The 20,667-nt window shown below is 32.9% G+C and overlaps 2 long non-coding RNA genes and 2 pseudogenes across 2 annotated transcripts; 3 read left to right on the plus strand and 1 right to left on the minus strand.

Moving 5' to 3' along the window:
- Window positions 1–262: 262 nt before the first annotated feature.
- On the plus strand, window positions 263–2,265 carry LOC128174340 (uncharacterized; annotated as a pseudogene).
- Window positions 2,266–2,575: 310 nt separating this feature from the next.
- LOC128172437 (uncharacterized) lies at window positions 2,576–4,620 on the plus strand (annotated as a pseudogene).
- Window positions 4,621–8,657: 4,037 nt separating this feature from the next.
- Window positions 8,658–11,993, plus strand: LOC128172496 (uncharacterized). Its single transcript, XR_008242258.1, has 4 exons — window positions 8,658–9,033; window positions 10,164–10,953; window positions 11,157–11,418; window positions 11,665–11,993. It is a non-coding gene; the product is annotated as an uncharacterized LOC128172496 (long non-coding RNA).
- A 5,551-nt stretch (window positions 11,994–17,544) lies between these two features.
- LOC128172511 (uncharacterized) lies at window positions 17,545–19,667 on the minus strand. Its single transcript, XR_008242276.1, has 4 exons — window positions 19,533–19,667; window positions 18,233–18,371; window positions 17,913–18,001; window positions 17,545–17,614 (listed from the first exon to the last, which is right to left on the minus strand). It is a non-coding gene; the product is annotated as an uncharacterized LOC128172511 (long non-coding RNA).
- Window positions 19,668–20,667: the final 1,000 nt, after the last annotated feature.

Genomic DNA, 20,667 nt, shown 5'->3' on the forward strand with positions numbered 1-20,667 from the left:
ATATGTATATGATGAAGTATTTTGACGATTTCTTTAGCTTTGTGTCATTGATGAACAAACAAATCCAAGTATTTCTGGTTTTGAAGGAATTATATAGACATTTTTTTTAATTTTTTTTTTGTTTTGGTAGTGCATATTTTCATGACTTTTATCATCTTAATCCATTCAAGAAGTAAATTGTGATTTTCACTTTAAATTTTATTACAGAACATTTCCATTCTCTCTCGAATGTATCATATTGCTCATGCTATTAAAGGGATAATAAAGCTCAAATCAATACAATTTTTGGTGACAAAAAGCATTACATTTGTTTGTCCTTCCGTATAACAATAACAAAAATTAACAATTTTAAGGTTACAACACATAACTTATTCCGATATATTATAGTTTTACGTGAGAGTAAAACCTCCAACAAAAATAAAAGCCAAAGCTGGTTTACGTTATTAACTACCGTCGTTAGTTCCGAAGATGCTCCGTAGTGCGTGCGCTGCTGATAACGACGATTACTGAATGTCTGCAAGCATGGACACCGATGCAGAAAATGTGAGGGTTTTTTTTAAAGTTTTTTGAATTAAACATTGTATAAAAATATATGTAATGTAATTAGACAATATATGTGATACAATAAACATTCAATGAAGCGGTAAATAAAATTCAATTGCTTAGAAAACAGGTCTTGTGTTTCTCAGCCTTCAAAAGGGCCCAAAACGGGGAAACTTTAATAACACACGATACGGTAATTTGACCACAGGTACCTGAAGTTTTATCAATCAGTCGCTCAATAATCCAAATATAAAAAAAATATACATACTCTCTCTCTCTCTCTCTCTCTCTCTCTCTCTCTCTCTCTCTCTCTCTCTCTCTCTCTCTCTCTCTATATATATATATATATATATACAAGTGTATTAAAATATAGAGAGGATGTAGATTGTTTAATATATTGCTTACTGTTGAGCGTTTGGTTGATATAAATTCAGTTGCCTGTGATTTGTCATACATTATTAATGCATTACCTGACTCATTGTTTATGGCGAAATATTTGAATATATATATTGTATAACTCAGTCTGTATGAACAAGTGAATTGATAAATGGAATGGAAGCATATTAAAACAACATATTTTTGTAGAGATGACAGGACACTAGCCCCTAAGGCCTATTTTTTTTTTTTGGGGGGGGGGGGGTAAACTAACATTATAGTATTGATATCCCATAAAAATGCTATCTAATATTTTAATCCAGTTGACTCATTATTATGCCTATATCAGATATAACAATGACATGGATGTTGCAGATTTCTGAAGAGGAACATATTAGATGTGATGTAGATAGATGTAGATAGAGTGGTACGGGGGCAAGGCGTCGGTGGTCAAAGAAGAGTAAGGAGAGCAAGTTGCATGACCAGAGGTAGAGGGTTGATAACGCGTCGAAGTCCTGGACGTGGTGGACGAGATCAGACCCCCAACAGAGCTGAAATAGCAACTGCCAGAATAGAAAGATCCAAAGAATTGAAAGCAAGGTATTTATAATAATGACACCAGTGTAAGTAAATCAACAAATTCTCGGAATCATACAAAGAGATGATTGTGGGTTCATTTGCAGGAGCGCATTAATAACCTTCCTGAAGAAAGTGTGCGAGAGCTGCTCTTTGATGTCACCAAAAAGTATCCAGCTTTAGTAATTAATATTCTTGAGGCAGGAATCAGGACTAGGGTACATCAAGGATATCACACATCGCCCGACCAGGGAGGCCCAACCTGGTGTTCCTGCAGGAATTGCAGAGAAATGCCAACCGAAGCAAAACAGTTATGCTGTGGACAATTGCCAGAAAACTGCTTCTCCAGGATCCGAGTAAGTTGCTTCTCAATATTACATGTGTAATGTATTGTGCACAAGATACTTAATTATTCAGTCAAATTTTAGTCTCAACATTTAATAATCCTTGATATTTACCAATTCTTAAGCTGATCAGTTTCAATTATGCTTTTTAAGATTTTGACCTTGTAGTTTAGATGAGTTGATCCTTCATGTTGCCGGAACATATCGACAGCATGTCCTGGCAGTTCCAAATGACAACGACTGGAACAGGGATAACCGTCATACTGCCTACAGGCAATACATTCTCTGGTAGCATTGCCGACTTGGTGCTGGGAATCGTCGAGCGATTCCAAGCTGTTGTGTGTGGAGGATTAGAGATACTTTTCTTGATTCTTTTGAACAATATTCATGGTTTGTGCATGACAGACTTTTAGTTACCAAAATTTAACATATGTATATGATGAAGTATTTTGACGATTTCTTTAGCTTTGTGTCATTGATGAACAAAAAAATCCAAGTATTTCTGGTTTTGAAGGAATTATACACACATTTTTTTAAATTTTGTTTTTGTTTTGGTAGTGCATATTTTCATGACTTTTATCATCTTAATCCATTCAAAAAGTAAATTGTGATTTTCACTTTAAATTTTATTACAGAACATTTCCATTCTCTCTCGTATGTATCATATTGCTCATGCTATTAAAGGGATAATAAAGCTCAAATCAATACAATTTTTGGTGACAAAAAGCATTACATTTGTTTGTCCTTCCGTATTACAATAACAAAAATTAACAATTTTAAGGTTACAACACATAACTTATTCCGATATATTATAGTTTTACGTGTGAGTAAAACCTCCAACAAAAATAAAAGCCAAAGCTGGTTTACGTTATTAACTATCGTCGTTAGTTCCGAAGATGCTCCGTAGTGCGTGCGCTGCTGATAACGACGATTACTGAATGTCTGCAAGCATGGACACCGATGCAGAAAATGTGAGGGTTTTTTAAAGTTTTTTGAATTAAACATTGTATAAAAACATATGTAATGTAATTAGACAATATATGTGATACAATAAACATTCAATGAAGCGGTAAATAAAATTCAATTGCTTAGAAAACAGGTCTTGTGTTTCTCAGCCTTCAAAAGGGCCCAAAACGGGGAAACTTTAATAACACACGATACGGTAATTTGACCACAGGTACCTGAAGTTTTATCAATCAGTCGCTCAATAATCCAAATATAAAAAAAAAAATATACATACTCTCTCTCTCTCTCTCTCTCTCTCTCTCTCTCTCTCTCTCTCTCTCTCTCTCTCTCTCTCTCTCTCTCTCTCTCTCTCTCTCTATATATATATATATATATATATATATATATATATATATATATATATACAAGTGTATTAAAATATAGAGAGGATGTAGATTGTTTAATATTTGGCTTACTGTTGAGCGTTTGGTTGATATAAATTCAGTTGCCTGTGATTTGTCATACATTATTAATGCATTACCTGACTCATTGTTTATGGCGAAATATTTGAATATATATATTGTATAACTCAGTCTGTATGAACAAGTGAATTGATAAATGGAATGGAAGCATATTAAAACAACATATTTTTTGTAGAGATGACAGGACACTAGCCCCTAAGGCCAATTTTTTTTTTTTTGGGGGGGGAGGGGGGGGGGGGGGTAAACTAACATTATAGTATTGATATCCCATAAAAATGCTATCTAATATTTTAATCCAGTTGACTCATTATTATGCCTATATCAGATATAACAATGACATGGATGTTGCAGATTTCTGAAGAGGAACATATTAGATGTGATGTAGATAGATGTCGATAGAGTGGTACGGGGGCAAGGCGTCGGTGGTCAAAGAAGAGTAAGGAGAGCAAGTTGCATGACCAGAGGTAGAGGGTTGATAACGCGTCGAAGTCCTGGACGTGGTGGACGAGATCAGACCCCCAACAGAGCTGAAATAGCAACTGCCAGAATAGAAAGATCCAAAGAATTGAAAGCAAGGTATTTATAATAATGACACCAGTGTAAGTAAATCAACAAATTCTCGGAATCATACAAAGAGATGATTGTGGGTTCATTTGCAGGAGCGCATTAATAACCTTCCTGAAGAAAGTGTGCGAGAGCTGCTCTTTGATGTCACCAAAAAGTATCCAGCTTTAGTAATTAATATTCTTGAGGCAGGAATCAGGACAAGGGTGCATCAAGGATATCACACATCGCCCGACCAGGGAGGCCCAACCTGGTGTTCCTGCAGAAATTGCAGAGAAATGCCAACCGAAGCAAAACAGTTATGCTGTGGACAATTGCCAGAAAACTGCTTCTCCAGGATCCGAGTAAGTTGCTTCTCAATATTACATGTGTAATGTATTGTGCACAAGATACTTAATTATTCAGTCAAATTTTAGTCTCAACATTTAATAATCCTTGATATTTACCAATTCTTAAGCTGATCAGTTTCAATTATGCTTTTTAAGATTTTGACCTTGTAGTTTAGATGAGTTGATCCTTCATGTTGCCGGAACATATCGACAGAATGTCCTGGCAGTTCCAAATGACAACGACTGGAACAGGGATAACCGTCATACTGCCTACAGGCAATACATTCTCTGGTAGCATTGCCGACTTGGTGCTGGGAATCGTCGAGCGATTCCAAGCTGTTGTGTGTGGAGGATTAGAGATACTTTTCTTGATTCTTTTGAACAATATTCATGGTTTGTGCATGACAGACTAGCATATCATTCCCTACCAACTCCAGACTTTTAAAATATCAATCCACTGATATTTATATATGAAAATACATGTAGATCAATTAGATATTATAACACACATCTTTTCAAATTTAACAGTCTGTTATTTAATTTTTTTTTTTTGCTTTTGTTCAAACATACAGGTACATGGATTCATTTATTTGAAGTGACATATACAGTACAATACTCAGTATAGCATGATTATTGTAACAGTCCGCTAATATATACAGGTAACTATACTGTATCTATAAGTATAATGGAAATGACTATTGGTTTGTAAGAATGTGTATCTAATCCTCTTGCATGCATTATATTTTATACAACAAGATATCTGTGATCCAATGCTCACTAGTAATACCCCCGCTCTACTGTGAATATGCAAAATAAGCAAAGTCGACATTTAACAGGAACCTGACATCCGATTGGTACAAAATTAGATCCCAGCGTATGGCATTCCTAAAACAAATAGTGAGTTAAAATTTCAAGCATCTGAGATTAATAGTTGCTGAGAAATCTTACAACATCTCAATTCAAATTGTAAACCAAAAAAACTAAAAAAAGGAAATAGGTAATAAAACAATTATTTATAGCTTGAACAGTCAATATACCAGAATTGTTTTCCTCGGTGCAGGGAACAGAGTATAAGAGAACAGTTTTAATCGAGTTTCCGTTGTTTTTAACTTTAATTCATTTCCTTCTCACGGCCTGCTTTATCATATCAAAATCAGAGACAAGGATGTAAATGAACAAAGTGATGTAATTATCAAATAAAATGTATAACAAAACACACCTGTTTTTGCTTTAGCCTTTCTAAGTTAATGTACTTCCTTTTCACGATCTGCTTTATCAGATTAAATGTTAGAGAAACGGATAAAGCCAATTTAACAGCTTTGTGTTAAATGGAGAATTGTATAACATTAAGCACCTGTTTGATGTTTGTCAATACTAGATAAAGCTCTGTTGAGTGAATTTATTATATTCCATGGTTTTATAAAAACAAGCCATGAGAGCTATAATATTGATAGGAACACATACAGACAACATTGAAAAGTAGTGTTTAAAGACAAAGACGCAGAAATAGATACACGATTATTTCAAATTTATTGTACATTGATATATAAGATGACTGTCTTAATGATAATGTTTTTAGATTGTTGCGTAATCTTTAGTAATTAAGAAAAAAAGATATGTTTCTAAAAAACACTGAACATTAAAACTACTAATATTCATACATGAAATTAGTTGTAATGCATGTGCCATACATCGCATTTCATAATCAAGGATTTTTTCAATGATGACAGGATCGCATAACCGAATTTTAACGTTCATCTTGTAATGAATTTTTTTTTTTTACATTTAGAAAAATATCAACTACGACAAAACATATTATTGTTCCTGTAAAAGTGTACAACTGGAATCTCTATCTTAAATGGAAACAAATTTAAATGATTTCACTTTCAAATAAAAAAAAAGGTCTACATTCAATGTTTATTTTTTAAAATCACTCTGTTTAATATGTCTCATAATAAAATAAAAAATAAAATTCGGCGTGCCGAATAATCTATGCAAATGTTTATATGCTTACATAAACAGAAAATGGCTCATAAATAGATTCATTTGTATATAATAAACACGATTTGTTACTTCGGGAAATTACATGTAACCTAGATTCCATATGCTCCCTCAACGCCCCTATGATGGGTGTCATTACGTCGAATAAGATCAAACATGATGCTTTGACCCGTTGACTGTATTGGGACACGGTAATTTGCCAATGTTTCCTTAAGTCGTATTTCCTTGTGTAGTTGAATTCAGCAACAAGGATCACATTCTGTGAGAAATGAAATCAAATGGTGTTGAACGTACAAAATATATATATGACATGCATTAAACAACGAAAGACTTTTTACATGTGGCAGATAAGCGGCAGATACTGCAGTAAATAACTGCTAGCGTGTTTGCTGTTAATCATTCTTATCACAATTCGTGATGGTCTTGGCAGAAGCATGACTCAAAAGTAGCAGATTTTTCTTACTAGTTTTACCTAATCACGCAGCACAGTTAAGGCTGTCAATAAACTCCGTTCAGACAAAAAGTACGGGAAATGTGCATTATGACACCACTGTATATAACAAACCTCGAAAGTGTTATTAATCTATTCCTTAGCAAAATTAACTTATACTGATCTTTTAATTGAAAACGACAAATGCTATTACTTACAATGTTGATGTCCGTTATATCGTACACACTGAAAAATAAGCGAGATGTCGTTCTCGCTTAACTACAAAATATGACGTCATATGCTTCAAAATGACGTTAAGTTAAATCATTGAAGGCTATCATGCAGTTTTATAGCATAAATGTCACAGATCAACGGAAAAGTATAAATTAATATTTTGTTTAAAATCATTATTAGTAGAATGCTACCTATATAGTTTTATTTTCATTTTGTTAAAAGTATGCATCATATAAAGAAGCCACTTCGGTTTTGTATAAGATATCGTATATGACTAAATAAATCACTTAATTGCAAGGGCATACACTTACCTGATCCTGACAAACGTTTACATGTGAATTTGAAATATGCTATGTAACTTAAAAATTTCTACGATTCTTGTAAAATCTTACAAAATGATCATTTTTTAATGAAATTAACCCTGTGACCTTCAAAATTATTCAACATACTTATTATAGCGAGCGCTGCGCGCCGGCGAGCAAACTGAGCTCTAAGAACCAGTGTGCGCGGGAAAAAGAACGAGCTAAACCTACAGTTCATCAAATAATTTTGTTTGTCTACGTCCCATAATGCTCTTTAATGTTTTCACCCGTGGTGCTATGCCAAAAATGGCCGACTTTTAACTCGTAATTTACGGTGACTTACAGTTTGGAGACACGTTTTGAGTACCGCATATGCTTTGGCGAGACTCAAAAGATTTGTTACATGCTTCCATACCTCCGTATTTAGTCGAGAAACGTACACAAAGACGAACAAAGTCATGGATGACGTCACAGTGCACTCGCGCTATATTTCCCGCGATACATTTAGAGGTGGATCAAACATCTGTAATGAGTGTACTGGCTATTTCAGTATAGACTGCGATACCTGCATCATTGACATATGATTTTTTTTTATTTTTTTTTATATAGAGTTTATGTATATATACATTTTTAAGCTAATTGTACATGCATGTACAGTAGGCAGGTAAGTATATGAGTATGGAGGAAATAAACAATAGGACATTTTGAACTAAATAAAAAGGAATAAAATGAAAAACAAACAGTTAAAAAATGTATGTAGATATGGCATATAGTCAGACCATCAAATTTAAAAGTGTGAAATTACACACCAACAAACAGGAACCGGGCTCTCCCTCTCTCTCTCTCTCTCTCTCTCTCTCTCTCTCTCTCTCTCTCTCGGGGTAGGGGGTTGCGTTGTATGTATCATAAACATTAAAATTAGTACCTTTGGCATATTCTCTCAAAAATTCTTTGACGTTCGTTGATACCTAAATAAAACTATAAGTTGACAATAATACAAGGTTTGTGTAATTCTTGCTGCGCTCGCCAGAACGGTAGCACCGTAAAGCATATTAAATTATGGTTTCTACTAACAAATATTCTTATCTTAAAAAGTTCGCACCGTTTTTCAAAATCTACGATATAACATCAATTTTTTTTAATAATTCAGTTATGAATTTTGACATGATTATGCCGTTGCAATATTGAATTTTTCCAATAACTTCAAAACCACAAATACATCTGCTTGTACCATGCGACTGCCATATCACGTGACCACTATGAACATAAAATATTGTGCTGTTATATATATATATATATATATATATATATATATATATATATATATATATATATATATATATATATATATATATATATAAGAAATAAATTGCATTTGAGTGACTGCTATTGATTTTAAAAAGGACATGCCAGTTGAACTAAAGTATACGTGTTTTCATCACACAAAGGACTAAATCCATGTTTAGCCAAAATCGGCCTAACGTCAAAAGCAATTAAAATTGTATTAAAAATATTCTAAAACATTTTTTCATTCGTTATGTAACTTTTTTTTGTGTTTAAGGATTCAGAAATTATATTTCTGATGTTTATTTGAAGACACTATAATAGCGAAAAACGCGTGCTTTTTATAGCGTCAAGCATGACGTTACGTCTTTAAAAGAGCCTTCAAGTAAATTACATATTAACTATATTGTTATCTATGAAATTGAATGTATTTGTCATTAAATTGAAGTTAAAGATAAGTTCATTATCAGAATTTAATCGAGAAAGAAACGGAATTGAATTTTTTTTTACCCGAATGGCACACCTTAGTTTCCGTAAAGTCGGCCATTGTGACACGATTTCGCACGGTGACAAACAGGATTGTACAGCGACAAATGCAAAGGATTTCATCGACGCATTTGTAAAGTAAGTGTAATAAAACATCTCGATATTCTCTCTGTAACGTAAGGAAATATAAAATAAGAAATATTTGAATTGTTTTTATAAAAAGAGTTAGATCAACGATCGAGTCACATGTAATGTACAACACGCTGCATAGCCGCATGGTATGGTGTGTTGGCAGCGTTTCCATTTCATTGCGGGAAAAAGTTCACTTCACTATAGATTGGTTTATTATTGTTTAATTGCTATTTAAAGTATTATTTATTAACACATATCATGCATTTTTTCATCAGCTGATCTGAGACACTCACACATTTACCCAATTCCAAGAATGTACAAGGATATACATTAAATCCAACTTGAATGCAAAACAAAGAAGAGCTACATGTATTAAAAAAAACAATGACAGCAATAACTATACTCTATTTGTAACATATTTTAAGCTCTAGTGACTACATAGCATATATGTAACTACCATTTTCAACCCAAACAATGACTCATATATTTCAAAAATATATAAAAGAATAATTACATGTAACATATTTAACACAGAAATTAAAATAGCAAATAATGGGTAACAAATATGGTAATCATAAAGTAAATGATTCTTTGTTATGGCACATTGTCAATTAGTTTTAAAATGAGATGACAAAATGATTCAATATTAAACGAACATGATAACAGAACACATCATGCAAAATGCACTGACATTAGTCTATACAGAGGAGATACCCCTATCTAGTGCAAACAATGTTTTCAAGTTATACAAACATATATATATATACCAGTAATCAGGGTACAATTTATCTGCAGTGAAGATTTTGTAATTGACAAGAAAGTTGCATAATAAAAACTAGGTAGTGTGCTTCCATCATGATTTAGATAGATTGTATATACTTATCGACAACAATAAACATCTTATTTAAATTAATACACAAAAATATCTTTTGACACTGTATTAGAATTTTCTACTAGTATATATGTAAAAAAAAAATATGATATAATTCTCGCTTAAGTCATAATATGTTACAATTGACAAATTGTTGATTACAAAACATTTGTGTGATAATAATGCAACCAGATCTGTATTGTGTTTAAATGAATCAGATAAATGAATATTTCATATTATAAATCAAAAATGTTCATATTTTCAGGATACCAACAGAGTCTGATTAATCACTAGAAGAAGAAAAATGAACTCAGTTACTCCTCTACCTCACTGTCATCACTGTCCTCAGATTCGTCAATGACAGCTGCATCAGTGACAAACTCCGACCAGTCTTGAATAGACGAAATAGCCTCCCTGTTGTGTCTCCCAACAGCGAGAAACCAGATAACGGCGGCGACATGGGAACATACTCCCACAACACGGGCACCCGCTCGACATCTGCAATACCATGCAGTGATATCAGACTCGGAAAACTGGATCCAGAGCAGATACTGTCGGGAAGAAACATGACGACTCTGTAGCTTGACCCTGATAAGCCCATGGAACTCACTGTGAACCAAGATATCCACATCCCCCTCCAAATACTCCTGAATATAACTTGGACACAACTTCAGTTGATAAACTCCACAGGTCAGATTTCGTATGTCATCTTCGCTGATGTTGGGGAATTCCAAAGAATCAGTAGCCACTTCCCACTTTACAGACTTCTTATCCAGACAGTTTTCTTCAACAAATGTCTTTAAAGAGTTAACTTTTGTTGACAAATACCTCATTTTGCATGCAAGGGCCATGTCTTCATCTTCACTTCCTGTCGACAGAGGCTTGCAGTAACGGTTGGAGAGGGCACACACGATGCGCACATAGTCACCGATAAATGGCACTTGATTGGTTGGAAGAACATGAGCAAGGTACTTCCATCGCTTTATCCTTGCATTGGCTGCCTCAACAACCCAACGAATCTGAAAAGTTAAGAACAAGCACCACTCATAAAAAAGGTAAAAGTGCCTTATTTAAAATTAACAGTGGGTATATTTCTTTACTAAAAGAAAAAAAATTTAAATGATCAAAATCATAAAATCAATGATTTGGAACAGCATTTGTTTATATTTCAGATGAAGACAGATGTAGAATAATTGTATAATGTAATTGTATTGAAGTTTTTCTGACATCATGATTGATGATTGAATTTATGTTGTAGGTCTGGTAATCAAAATATGAAAACAACTAACCTTGGTGACCAGACGAGAGGCATTGGCATCTAAGGTTGTCATCTGCTTCTGCCCTCTGCTCATCAGGCGAGGCATTTCGGCCCTTATTCCCAGCTCCTCGAGCATATCGACTGAATCTCGGAAGCCTCTGTCTACAACAAAAACATCATCTTCATGGAACCAGCCCTTCAGATCTTCTACATTGGTATGAAGCATATGGTTGAGGATAGTGGCATCATTATTCCTAGCTAGGTAGGGTCCAAGAACTGTTAGAAAGTATCCGTCTGTGGATGTGACAACCATGGGTTTAACAAGGGGCCTGCCTTTATGTAAACTATATGATTTCCGTTGAAACTGGAAGTTGTTACTTTTCTGAATATATATATAAGTTCCATCCAAAACAGCAATAGCTTTCTTATTTGTAAAATCACCAAAAAGTTCCTGTGCCAGAGGTCTTGTATGATTTTCTATAATTTCTTCTCTTGTTGTATGTTGTAGTCCAAGATGATGTGGTACAAATGACTTCATGAGTGCTGTACGGACTGATTTTACTGCTCTACAGAGGGAAGACTTTGAAATTCCAAAAATCGTGGCCAGAAGTTGATTTGACATTCCTGATCTCAGTTTCAGAAGAAAGATTCCAAGTGACATCCTTGTGCCTCGGTTTTGTGTGTTTCGAATATCACTGGAAATAAAGGAATGGAGGTCTTCAAAGTTTTCTTTAGAGATACCAGTCAGTGCCATATAATCACTGTTGCTCATGGTAGACAGTTCAAAAGAAAATCTGCTTGTTGAGGTCTGGAGGGCATAATTTCGTATTTTTTGGATCAGTTCCAGCACTGTCGACTTGTTTACAAATGAAGACTCGAATGTCTGTATTTTGGTCAAAACACCAGGTCTAAACTCTCCTTCATCAATGTGGGATGGACAACATCTGCTTCCAGGTGGGATGATGATTTCATGGTGAAGAAAGGCTGAAAATCTAGCTGCTGAAGACACGACAACAAGTTTAGGACCCGGTCGCTTGCAGATTAAGCAGTAAGCATGTGAAGAAGGTGTTCTCTGGAGAGGCAAAGATATAGATGGTGGACTGCACATTCCTGGTTGTAGAGGCTGACACACAGGAAGGGAACTAGACTTCTGCTGGCATGTTTTCTGGTTTCCATGGTAGCGATGTCTGCACTTGTTGCACAAAATGTCATTTGAGTTTGCCTCAACAAGAAAGTTCTTTCTGAGGAAGCGACGGATTGCTGTTCACTCACATTTTTTTCTGTCATGTGGCCTTGTTCTTTTTTTGCAAAGGATGCATGGGAAAATCTTTTTACTCTCTGTTTTCATTTGATCTTCATTCATTTTTATGTTCTGAAAATACAAAACAAAAATGTAGTGATACACAACTTTAATGTTCACTAAAAAATAAAGATATCATTTTATATGTATTGTGAATATTTATGTTTACAACTACTAAGCAAATACTTGCAATGTATCAAGTATAAATTAACTTTATAGAAAAACTCAAATTGACAAACTGTAGAATTACAGTGCCCCCCCCCCCCCCCCCCCCAATGTATTTAATGGAACTGTCAGTCTAATATTTTTTGGAGCTGCAGACCTTCAGTTGTGTTACAAGTGTTGTTTTTGACATGTGATCAATATATTATCATTTACACATATTTTTCTAGATTAACTTTAATTAATTGCTATAATATGATGATAAACTATAATTGCCAAATTATGATGAAAATGGTTTTTTTAGGGGGGGGGGGGTTATAGAAAAAAAGTGTATATTGAAAAAAGGTGTACTCAATAATTTTAAAGAAAAAAAAAAGCGCGCCGAGCGGTGATCGATCCCGGATCGTCGGATTTGCAGTCGAGAAGGCTACCTTTACACCATTCAGACTACGGTAGATGTGAGAATAATATGCTGTACAGTACACTAAAAAAAACTTTAAAACAAAACACTTGGCCGTTTTTCCTTCTATTAAGAAAATAATTATGGTTTATACAGGTTGATTTATTTACTAAATATATATTTTCCATTAGCCTATATTGCGTCCTTCATTTTTTATTTCTAAATATAGACGACTAACGTTCACTCTTTGCCTACATGATATCTGCTATACTGGCTCGCCAGTATGCATTTTAGTATCGGCTATCGAATATTGATTGTTTTTAGACCAAATCTTCAGATTAATAATCATTCTTGTATGTTTTTAATTACATGCCTATATAAAAACAGTCTTTAAGGCTGAGTAACGTATACACGGATTGAACAATCTTCTCATCTGTCAAATAGTATCATGCAGACGAACGTTGCGAACAATATTATTTATTCAAGAAAAAATCAACAGAAATCTACGTATTCAATCAAATTCTTATACATACCTTCAGAGTTCTTCTTTCTTCATTTTCTATAGGTTTTGTTGATCTTTCGTTCGTGTATTTTCAAGATTAATCACGCAAAGTAAAAGTCGCTGTTTGTTTACGTATGCAAATAAGCATGTATGGAATGTCGTGCATGCGCAAAATTTGGTGTTAAAATTGAACACAAATACGTTTCATTAACAACACACTGTACCTTTTTATTTTTCAGATTAGATGACAATTACACAATGTGTTTGATTCTTGTGGTTTTTATATTTTTAAAACAAAAAGGTGTGAAAAAACGTGCAATACTGTCAAAAAATAAGTAAATCCGGATTGCTCCTCTTCTTGTTTACATTTTAATTTTCATCAACAGCACACCCTCTGATCCAAAAACTTTCACTTTGAATATCTTTTTTTATTGATACAATTTCATAATTTAAAAACAGTTTTTAGATCAGAGGGTGTGCTGTTGTTGAAAAACACCACCAAAGAACGAAAATGCTGTGATTTTACCCCAAAACCGATCCGGAACCGGTTTTGTCATTTACATATTTTTGCAAGCAGACGTTTTGGCGGGGAAATTCTGGCATGTCAAAATAGTATCAGGTCTAGACTAACACATAACACCAATTTTATTTCATTTTGACCTAGTTTAATTTTTGACATATCATAGGGCCATTTATAGCTAAACATGGATTTTGTCCTTTGCCGATATTTTTATTGACCGCCTTAACTCTACTGCGCAGTGATACATTGTGTATCCCTTCTTACTTTAATACATTACCATCCCACGATCAGCTCTATCATATCAAATATTAAACAAAGAGATGTAACCAACCAACAAATTTTATGTGATAAGGAACAATGTAAAACATCGTTCTTTGTTGTTTGCCAGATTAAAAAAAGCTGCTCGTTAAAAAACGCCAACTATAGGAATTTATTTTGAAACATTTTATAAAGGTCTTCCGTTCCAACGGAAGACCTTTCTATTATTGTGCTGGTTACGATTATTCTTATTTTTCTTTTTAGGGTCTTCTGTTTCCAACGGAAGACCCTCTTGTTAATCTATTGTTTCTTTTCTTTATTATTTTTTTCTGACTTTTTTCGAACGCTATTTCTCGTGAACTACTCGACCGATTTGCATGAAATTTACAGGACAGACAGACAGACAATCACATCATGCACATCAAACATAAATCAGCTATGTATATTTTACTTATAGTAATAATTGTAATAGATATTGGGTTCCTAATTTCTATATATTAGCTAATATAAATGCTACTACAGCAAATCACAAACTGCTTTCCAGTCTCTTTCATATTCTAAATATTTGCAGTTTTTTTAATATCATAGATTTCTAAATGAAGAATCTGTCGGCAATTATAATACAGCAACTTAGAAAGTCAATTTTTTTTAATAGGTTTGAATTTACAGGAAAACATGTGTTGTTTTACAATAGTTAACAATACGTTCTGAAATCTGTATAATTTATTATTGTTGTATTTACCAAAAGGTATGCTTATTTTATCAAAAACAAAATAAACATTATATTTTGTTAAAAACAGCTCTTCATTTCTATACCATATATCCTTATCTTCAGGGCATACCGAAATAAATGTTCTATTGTTTCAATGTTTAATTTATTAAGGCTACAAAGAGGAGATTCCTTAAGCTTAATTTGATAGAGATAATTATATGTAAGAACAATTCCATGTTATATTTGATATTGCATCCATTGGAGTTTAGATTCAAGAGTAACTTTCAAATATATATTTCCCCAGTCCAATTCATTCATATCATATCCAATTTATTACCGAGGTAACTTGCTTTTTCTCTTCTCTAGTAAGTAAATTGCATGGATCTGTACATCCTTTTTTACTTTTGTAAACACTTTTAGTAGCATTGGTATATATGGCTGAATGTTTTGTTTACTTGTGTCATATTACATGTCCCTATATATTCAAAAATTGCGTTCCTGAGTCCTACATATTCTACATTATCAGAACTTATTACCGTATTAAGCTAGAGTCTAAATTTAGAAGCTATAACATAAATCAACTTCAGAAATCCTTTCTTTGCTTATATAAAATAAAAAAAAAATAATGAGTTCTCACAACTATGTTTGAAAACCTGTAAACTCTAAATAAAAGCTCACCTAACCCATAAACCATGTGTGAATCGCAACCATTTAAATTAACATTCCTATATCTTTCTATACCCTCTAAAAACAATTTATATTGGGAGGGGTTATATGAAACACCGTCTGACAGTCCGTCACTCTGTCCGTGCAGTCGTGTCCGATTTATCTATTTCTTATGGAGAAATATTGGAAGGTCTTACACTAAACATAAATATTGCTTATGACCATAGGGTATAGCATGAGTTTAGCCCAAGTTCATTTGGTTACGTTCAAGGTTACTGGAAGGAAAAGTACCAAATTCGTGACTGGTCTGTATATTTCTCTTGGTAAACGTTGGAAGTTCTGATTTCATACAAAGATTGTTTATGACCTAAGAATATGTCTTGATCTCTATGTACTTTAGCCATCAATTGTTTGAGAACGTATATATTATGTGGCTGGTGTAGTAAAGACTGAAATTTTGACTTACCTATCACTAGTTTTCAGGCGACACTCGCATGGATTTTAAAACTATATCAAAATATAAAGGTCAATATAAAGACATTACATATTCATGTACATGTAACAATGATCAAAAACCCGCAGTAAAACTTTTTTTCTATTCTGAGATAAGTTATTGACAGGGTAATAAGAAAACTGTTAATAAGAAAGGTGTCCAAGTAGCGTAGTGGACAAAGCACTCTCTTGTCACCGCTGCGACCCGAGTTCGATGCCCGTGATCTCACAGTGGTTGTATGCAATAGGGTATGGCGATCGCCCGCTTGGACAAGTGGGTTATCTCCGGGTACTCCGGCTTTTTCCGACATCAATGACCACCTAGCGCTAACATCCATGCCAACAAGAGATATTAATATAAGTTGTAGAACTTGCTTATCAATCGTTGTAAAATAAAAAAAAAACTCAGTTCAGTTTTAAGAAAGCTGTTCTTATTGTTTTTGTTTATTGTATTCATTCATACAATTTCATGTTGGAGACTTATAAACAAAATCGTATTTAAATGTATTAAAATGTGCATTGTAATTCAAAGTGTATTATATTTTTTAAAATTAAGTTTAATGAAGAGTAATAGGTTGTGAATTGGATTACTGATTCATGGTATTACAAGGATATATGGGTTCAGAAAGCATAGTAGAATAATTTACACAGGGTTAACTTTAAACAAACATTTGCATTTTTTTCTAAAATGAAACACTGATCTTAATACGCTTTTTGAATACTTTGCATATATGTACAGACGGACGCTAAACGTTTTTATAAGTTTATAAGTTTAAAAGCAGAAAGAACTAAAAACGTAGTCAAACTACACAGGGGATTTCGCCACATATCATTCTCGTATCAAAATGATATGATTCTTATATAATTGCGCTGATATGAGATGATAAAAAAAGGGCATCATATGAGAATCATATCATCGGTATCATATGAGAATCATATAATTCTGATATGAGAATTATACGATAAGGGCATCATGTCAAAATTATATGATCGCTTATATAATGATTATATAATTCTTATATGACAGTCATGTAATTTTAACATGATATGAGAATCATATGAATATAATATGTGTGCAAACTATGGCTTTGCAATGCAAAATATGCCCCATATTTGACACAAGTTAAACCTCATTAGTAAATAAAATACATAGAATGTATGCTATCCACTTATTTCACATGCAAATACATGTAAAGTAAATGCCTCTAAATGTTATCAGTCTTTAAAATCATTTGTTGATACTCCTGAACTTGCTGTTCCAACCTCCCATCAATTGATCTTGAAAATTTTATTGGTTTTCCTTTCCAAGCCACTTGAGTTTATCTAAAATTATAGCTAGAGAAAAATAACCACAACAATTTTCAGAATTAAAATGAATTTAATTCCTACAAATGATAACATTTAGATATTTTTATTCTTCTTGTTCTTTGGTGCTTCATTAGTTTTCTGAAAAAGAAACATATTATGACACTTAGAAATTAAGATATCAGTTTTTATGATTTGTATCTAAGCACAATGTCATAGTACACATATAGCTCCTGTATGCTACGATATGTCAATGTTATTCACCAGATTTGATGACAATTTGTTGCAAATAAAACACGAAATTCCTATCCTTTTACACATTTATTTCCTATTTAATAATGATTGCTAAATCATTACATTTGCAAGCTTGGAGAGAGAGAGAGAGAGAGAGCGATTATATGTCCAACATCAGTATCAATTTGACAAAGTAAAGTATTACCCTAAATTCATTTAGCCCTTCAAGTCTTTCCATCCACTTCTCCCTTTCTGACGTGTTAACCAAAGCATAGGACAAGTTTAGATTTTATCCTGAAATGTTAATGCAACTTCACTATAGCCATGCTTAAGACAAAGAACATAACAACTTTTAGAATCAAAATTTAAAAAAGCAAAATCATTCAATGACATGTGTTGTTAACTATTAAATGAACTTTCCTAAAGTTTGATATAATTCTTAGGAATCTGGAAATTATAAATATAAGTATAAACAATTCAATGAAATTTAAAATTAATTTTAATGATGTCATATATGTATCATACCAGATTCAGTACAGGACACAATCTTTCTATGAACTTGAGGAGAATGCCAGGATCTTGAAATTATAGTCATAGTCTTTAGACTAGTCACTACATCCAGACAAATCTTAGTACTAAGCTTGTGTACTACAATAGCCATTTGCTGAAAAATATAAAACACAAAATAAAATGATGAATATAAACATAGTTTAAATACATACATATTTTTTAAAAAAAATACTGACTTTCATACTACAATATTACTGAACGTTTAGTAGAAATAGATGTCATGCTACTATTTTGAAGATGTGAGCAAATTATGAATTAAAATGTAATAAAATAACACTTATTTATGTGACTGACTGGTCATTTTCAACAAATACTAGTACTTGTCTTGAGCTAACTTGTTAAAGAAGAAAAAAAACCAATAAATATATTTACATTATACATAATTGAAAAGTTTACTTATATTATCTGCTTGTTGAGTAAATTAATTTTTTAAATAAAATAAATAACATTAATAATGTTAATGAATAATTAAACATAATTTTATGCTTGACATGCAGCATGAGATAATCAGTAAGTCATTCCCTGTTGATCTTCGATAGCTGAGAGGAAGGTCTACTTGTTGCTTCATATCAAGCTATGCTCTAGATTTCGGCTACTTTCACTTTAAAAGTTTTTAGTGTTCAGAATGCGCTTGTTCTTCATTATTTGACATATATTTTGAGTTGGTGATTGTTTTACAAAAGTGTTGTACTATCTAAATCAAATTCAATTAGCTATAGCTGCACAGAGCTGTCTCTGCACTGTGGGAAATAGGCCTATACATGCGCGGATCCAGAAAATTTTTCCAGGGGGGGGTCCGAAGGATAATTGTGTTTGCCAGGGGGGGTCCGAGGCATATTTTCGTGATAATTTTACTACGTAAATTTGATAAATTTTCATTTTCCAGGGGGGGGGGTCGGGACCCCCCCCCCCCCCGACCCCCCCCCCCGACCCCCCCTCTAGATCCGCGCATGCTATATTTTAACACGCAGGTCTAAATTTTAAATCATAAAATTGTTTATTGTTGCATTAAATTTTGTAACAGTATTTCCTCACACGTTTATAAAAACACTCCGACTCTCTCCAGAGAAAGAATATAGTAGTTTTTATAAATAAAAATGATGAATGATTCCGATCGACGATCTACTATATAGAATTTTCTTGGAAAAACACAGCAACAGTTCTATAGCATGTGCAGATTTATTTGCAATCTACTGTCAGTTGATTAATTTAATTGCTCGTAAATGAAAAAGAAATAAGACTGGTAAATCCTTACCTTTTATCTGAAATCATCCTACATTTCTGATCTCTTCTGCGTTCGTGACGTAAAAATATGACGTATACATGTGAACGAAAAATCGAAGCCGATTCAGGTTTCATTCCGGAATTGTTTACATCTGGCTTAAGTTGATTATATAATTCGTAAATAATATATTTTATTCTATATGCCTTCTCTCAATATTGATTTTATTCATTAAATAAAAATATAGGAAGTTATTAAGATGTCTACACTGTTTACCTACTTTACTTGAAAGCAATAGAAACCACTCATTAAAAATTTAATTCGCTTATAATTTCAAACAAATTTTCATATCAAACCAATAATCATCATGCCGCAATTAATTCGAAGGTATCTAAAATGATCTTCATACATTTTCCTTGGAAATATTTTGATGTAAATCACAATCATATAAGTATGATATGAATCTTATATAATTTTGATATGATTTTATTATGATATAATTCTCATATGAAGTAGTTATCATATAATTCAAATCATATCAGAATCATATGATAGGGATTATATAATTCTAATATGAATCAATTTTTATATCATTCTTATGTGATTTTGATATGATTCTTATATGAAAAGAACTTCATATCAGAATCATATGTGGCGAAATTGCCTATGTATACTCAATGTCACATTAAAAATATGATATTTAAACAGGGTCTATGGTAATCAGCTGATTAAGATATACATTATGGACTATTGACTCAACATTGATTTATGAGAGTTGATTCTAGGATTTTGAGATAATCATTTGGCAACCATTTGTTGTACACGAGTATCTTTCAGCAATTTTTCATTCAGAAAATTTAACTGGCTAATGCAGGGGATACAAATATGAAGTTTAAGATTAGATTGCATATAAACTAATTATTTTTTATAACATCTCCCAGATATTAGCTAGTTTAAGTTTAAAATAGATTGCTTAGATTTTTTTTTTAAATGTCAATTTTTCCATCCTGCTAATATGTTTCGGCTCCATAGATATTGTACTAAACATTTGTTTCCTGTAATTATTTCCTGTATTACAGTGTCTACGGAATAGGAATCCCGGTCAGTTACTACATGTTTGTAGTTGATTTTTAACTTTACTCTATGCATTTGGTTTTAACTATGTTAT

This window comes from Crassostrea angulata, chromosome 2 (genome assembly GCF_025612915.1).
Source record: "Crassostrea angulata isolate pt1a10 chromosome 2, ASM2561291v2, whole genome shotgun sequence".
In the NCBI taxonomy this organism is placed as follows: domain Eukaryota; kingdom Metazoa; phylum Mollusca; class Bivalvia; order Ostreida; family Ostreidae; genus Magallana; species Magallana angulata.